At 47.6% G+C, this 4,983-nt stretch overlaps 1 pseudogene; it reads right to left on the reverse strand.

Annotated features, from left to right (window-relative positions):
* Window positions 1-3,574: 3,574 nt before the first annotated feature.
* Window positions 3,575-4,373, reverse strand: LOC102270783 (ferritin light chain pseudogene; annotated as a pseudogene).
* Between the last annotated feature and the right edge of the window lie 610 nt (window positions 4,374-4,983).

The raw sequence follows: 4,983 nt of genomic DNA on the forward strand, positions 1-4,983 counted from the left end.
TGATATCAACACTGTTGGACCTGCTTTCTTTCTGCAAGAGTTTCCTGGGTCTTCTCCTCCCCGTTTTATTGAAGTATAATGGACATCCTTTTCAGCCTCTCTTTGTTGCCAGAATTCTTTAATCCTTTTGTATATCATAGTAGTTAAGAGCGTGAACTTGAGCCAGACTACCCAGGTTCAGACCCCAATGCCATCTGTGTAACACTGGGTAAGTTACTTATAACTTGGTTGCCTAATCTCTAAAACAGGGGTAATAATATGATTCTTCCTCTTACGGTGGTTGTAAAGATAAAGAATGATATGTATGAAGAAATGATAAGTATGAAAAAATGATATGTATGAGGCCCATGAAAAAGCAACTGGGAAACAGTACCCAACAGTGTTAGCTGTTATGACCATTTCTTATGACCAGTTGAAGTGTATTTTTTTTTCAAATATCATACCACATCCCTTGGTGTGCTGCAGTCCATGGCGTCGTGAAGAGTCCAACACGACTTGACGACTGAACAACAACAGCAACCACATCCCTTATATGTGGAATCTAAGAAGAAATGATACACATGAGCTTACTTACAAAATAGAAAGAGATTCACAGACTTAGAAGATGAATTTATGGTTGCCGGGGGTAGGGAAGGGATATTAATAGTTAGGGAGTTTGCAAAGGTCATGTACCCACTGCTATATTCAAAATGGATACCATCAACAAGGACCTATTTTATAGCACAGGGAACTCGACTGGATGGTATGTGGCAGCTTGGATGGGTGGGGGTTTGGGGAGAATGGATACATACACATGTACAGCTGAGTCCCTTCACTGTTCACCTGAAACCGTCACAACGTTGTTAATCGGCTACACCGCAATCAAAAAAAAAGTTTAAAGTTTGAAAAAAAAAAGATGTTTTTTGATGTGGACCATTTTAAAAGTATTTATTGAATTTATTACAGTATCGCTTCTGTTTTATGTTTTTTTTGACCGAGAGGCATGTGGGATCTTATCTCTGACCAGGGATTGAACCTGCATCCCCTGCTTTGGAAGGTGAAGTCTTAACCACTGGGTGCCAGGGAAGTCCCGGGAGAGTATTCGTGATGCCCTCCCATTGTCCCCGCCCTCGGCTTTTCTCAGGTGGTGCTGCTTTAGACCTGGGCAAGCCTTTGGACCCTTCCCTTGGCCCCTGTATTTTAGAGGCTCCACACTGGCCCTCCTCCAACCACTCCCTGTCCACGGACCAAGTGCGGGAGCTTCTGTGCTCCCCCAGAACCTGTGCCATTCCCTTTCAGGTCATGTTCCAGTCGCCCAACACCCTGGAAGCCCCCAGCCTTAGGCCCTGAGTCCTTTTCCAAGATCTGTAGAAATCTCTTGCCTGGGTCAGTTCTGAGAGCAAATGTACAGCCAATGGGAGTGCCCCAAAGCTGGAAGTGTGACAGAGGCAAACGAGTTCGCAGCGGGTTTGGACGGAGCTGAGTATCTATACACAAGTTCAAAGCCCTGCGGTGCTGCCTGTGGCCTGAGGAGGAGACAGGGTGCAGGACAAAGGCCAGTTCTCCCTGCCCTGCTCTGTTCTGGCATGGAACGCTGGGGAGCCTGAAAATGCAACTTTTGAACCGAGACTTGCAGGTACTATAAAAGTATTTATGGAGGAAGTAGGTTCAGTTCAGTTCATTTGCTCAGTCGTGCCCAACTCTTTGCAACCCCACGGACTGCAGCATGCCAGGCTTCCCTACCCATCACCAACTCCCAGAGCCTATTCAAACTCATGTCCATCAAGTCGGTGATGCCATCCAACCATCTCATCCTCTCTTGTCTCCTTCTCCTCCTGCCTTCAATCTTTCCCAGCATCAACAAAGGAGGTTAGGATGAGTTTTATTTGAAAGCTCATACCTTGATATTTGACTTTGAAATATTTAGACTCACTGCATGTGTGTAGTCAAAGCTATGGTTTTTCCAGTAGTCATGTATAGATGTGAGAGTTGGACCATAAAGAAGGCTGAGTGAGTGAAGTCACTCAGTCGTGTCTGACTCTTTGCGACCCCAGCCCACCAGGTTTCTACGTCCATAGGATTCTCCAGGCAAGAATACTGGAGTGGGTTGCCATTTCCTTCTCCAGGGGATCTTCCCAACCCAGGGATCGAACCCAGGTCTCCCGCATTGCAGGCAGATGCTTTAACCTCCAAGCCACCAGGGAAGCATATAAAGAAGGCTGAGTGCCCAAGAATTGATGCTTTTGAACTGTAGTGCTGGAGAAGACTCTGAGAATCCCTTGGACAGCAAGAAAATAAAATCAGTCAATGCTAAAGGAAATCAACCCTGAATATTCATTGGAAGGACTGATCCTGAAGCTGAAGGTCCAATACTTTGGCCACCTGATGCGAAGAGCTGACTCATTGGTAAAGTAAAGGACCCTGATGCTGGGAAAGATTGAGGGCAATAGGGGACGACAGAGGATGAGATGGTTGGATGGCATCACCGACTCGATAGACTTGAGTTTGAGTGAACTCCAGGAGACACTGAAAGACAGGGAAGCCTGGCGTGCTGCAGTCCATGCGGTTGCAGAGTAGGACGTGACAGGGCCAACTGCATGAGCCCGTGGTGGTTTTATTTCTGGCCCAGAGCCACCAGATGTCAGTAGTGGGCTATGTGCGCCCTCCCGAGCCACTGCCCCAGGGAGCTATATTCATTCAGTTGCTCTCCAGCCCCGGGTTGGGAAGATCCCCTGGAGAAGGGAAAGGCGACCCACTCCAGTACTCTGGCCTGGAGAATTCCATGGATTGTATAGTCCATGGGGTCGCAAAGAGTTGGACACCACTGAGCAACTTTCACTTCACTTTCCAACGCATTAAATAGCCCTTCCCTTGTGTGAGATCCCTGTTCAGGGAAGGCCTGAAGGGAACATCAAGACTGCAGGTGGAGGGAAATCTCTGCTATGCAGTATGGCCAAAAAAAAAAGGGGTGGGTGGGTGGGATGAATGGAGGTGAGGGATGCAGACAGGGACTAGGTAGGCAAACAGGAGGTGAGGTTTGTTCTTTTTTTTCCAAGAAGTTAGCTTTTGAGTTGGAATCCAGGAGGAGGAACTAGCCATTAAGTTCAGAGAAAACACATCCAGGAAGAGAAATAGCAGGACCAAAGGCTCGGAGGCAGGAGCAAGTGTGGAACTCTAAAGAAGTCACAAATTTGTGCCTTTAAAGAAAAAAATTGAAGTGTAGAGGCTTCCTTGGTGGCTCACTGGTAAAGAATCTGCCTGCAATGTGAGAGACCTGGGTTCTATCCCTCGGTTGGGAAGATCCCCTCGAGAAGGGAAAGACTACCCATTCCAGTATTCTGGCCTGGAGAATTCCATGGGCTGTACAGTCCAAGGAGTTGCAAAGAGTCGGACACGACTGAGCGACTCTCACTTTCACTTTCATATTTGATTTACAATGTTGTGTTAGCTTCAGGTGTACAGCAAAGTGATTTATGTATATATATATATTTTTTCAGATTCTCTTCCATTGTAAGTAATTACAAGATATTGAATATAGTTCCCTGTGCTATACAGTAGGTCCTTTTTTTGTTTGGTTTGTTTTATTTTTGCTGCAAAAAGCTTTATTGTTTCCATTTGGTCCAAGGCTTGAGAGAGGGCTCCAGGGTGTTAAAAAGCTGCCTAGTGGCTGCAGAGAGGGGCTTCAGGCAGCCCTGATGTTAGGTGGGTTCTTCAATGGCCACTGGTCTCCAGAAGCTCCTAGTCGTGCTTGAGGGTGAGCCTTTCGAAGAGATACTCGCCCAACCCAGCCTGGGGGCCAGCCAGCCTGCGGAGGTTGGTCAGGTGGTCACCCATCTTCTTGATGAGTTTCACTTCCTCATCTAGGAAGTGGTTCTCCAGGAAGTCACAGATGTGGGGGTCTCCGCGGGCAGAAGCCAGGCCATGCAGATCCAACAGGGCTTGACTCAGGTTCTTCTCTACGAGAAGGGCGGCTTCCATAGCGTCCTGGGTTTTACCCCACTCATCTTGAGATGGCTTCTGTACATCCAGAAAGAGGGCGCGGCCGCCATACTGGTTTTGCAGTTTCAAGAGTCACTCCGCGCCCTCGTGCTTCTCCTTGGCCAATTCGCGGAAAAAGTGACCCACACCCTCCAGGGCCACATCGTCGCGGTCGAAATAGAAGCCCAGACAGAGGGAAGTGTAGGAGGCCCGCAGTTGCATGTTAACCAGGTGGTTGACAGCCGCCTCCACCTCGGTAGAATAATTCCCACGAATCTGGGAGCTCATGATTGGTCGGTAATAATAAGGAGTTAAAAAATGGTGGCTGGTCCCGGTGATCGCGGACAGCTCAGTGGCTGACTCTGGAGGTTGCGACTGGAAAAAAGGTTGGACGGTGGTCGGAGGCTGGAGCAAGGGGCATCCCTGGGTCTGTTCCGTCCAAGCACTGTTGAAGCAAGAGACAGATCCGCGGGGCCAACGAGCCCACTTCCTATACAGTAGGTCCTTGTTGTTTAATGTTTTATATACAGTAATGTGTATATGTTAATCCCAAACTCCTAAATTATCCCTTCTTCCCCTTTCCTTTCCCTTTGATAACTCTAAGTTTATTACTTCATTTAGGATGATAATCTCTAGGTTCATCCATGTTGCTGCAAATGGCATTATATCATTCTTTTTAATGGCTAATATTCCTGTGTGTGTGTGTGTGTGTGTGTGTGTGTGTGTGTGTATACCACACCTTCTTTACCCAGCTTCCCCAGTGGCTCAGTAGTAAAAGAATCCACCTGCAGGAGACACTCAGGGGACCCAGGTTCAATCCCTGGGTTGGAAGGAATTGGAGAAGGAAATGGCAACCTGCTCCAGTATTCTTGCTTGGGAAATCTCGTGGACAGAGGATCCTGCTAGGCTACAGTCCGTGGGGTTTCAAAGAGTCAGACCCGACTGAGCGACTAAACAACAAACAAACAACATACCACATCTTCTTTATCCATTCAACTGTTGACACTTAGGTTGCTTCCATGTCTT

This window comes from Bos mutus, chromosome 13, assembly GCF_027580195.1.
Source record: "Bos mutus isolate GX-2022 chromosome 13, NWIPB_WYAK_1.1, whole genome shotgun sequence".
Lineage (NCBI taxonomy): Eukaryota > Metazoa > Chordata > Mammalia > Artiodactyla > Bovidae > Bos > Bos mutus.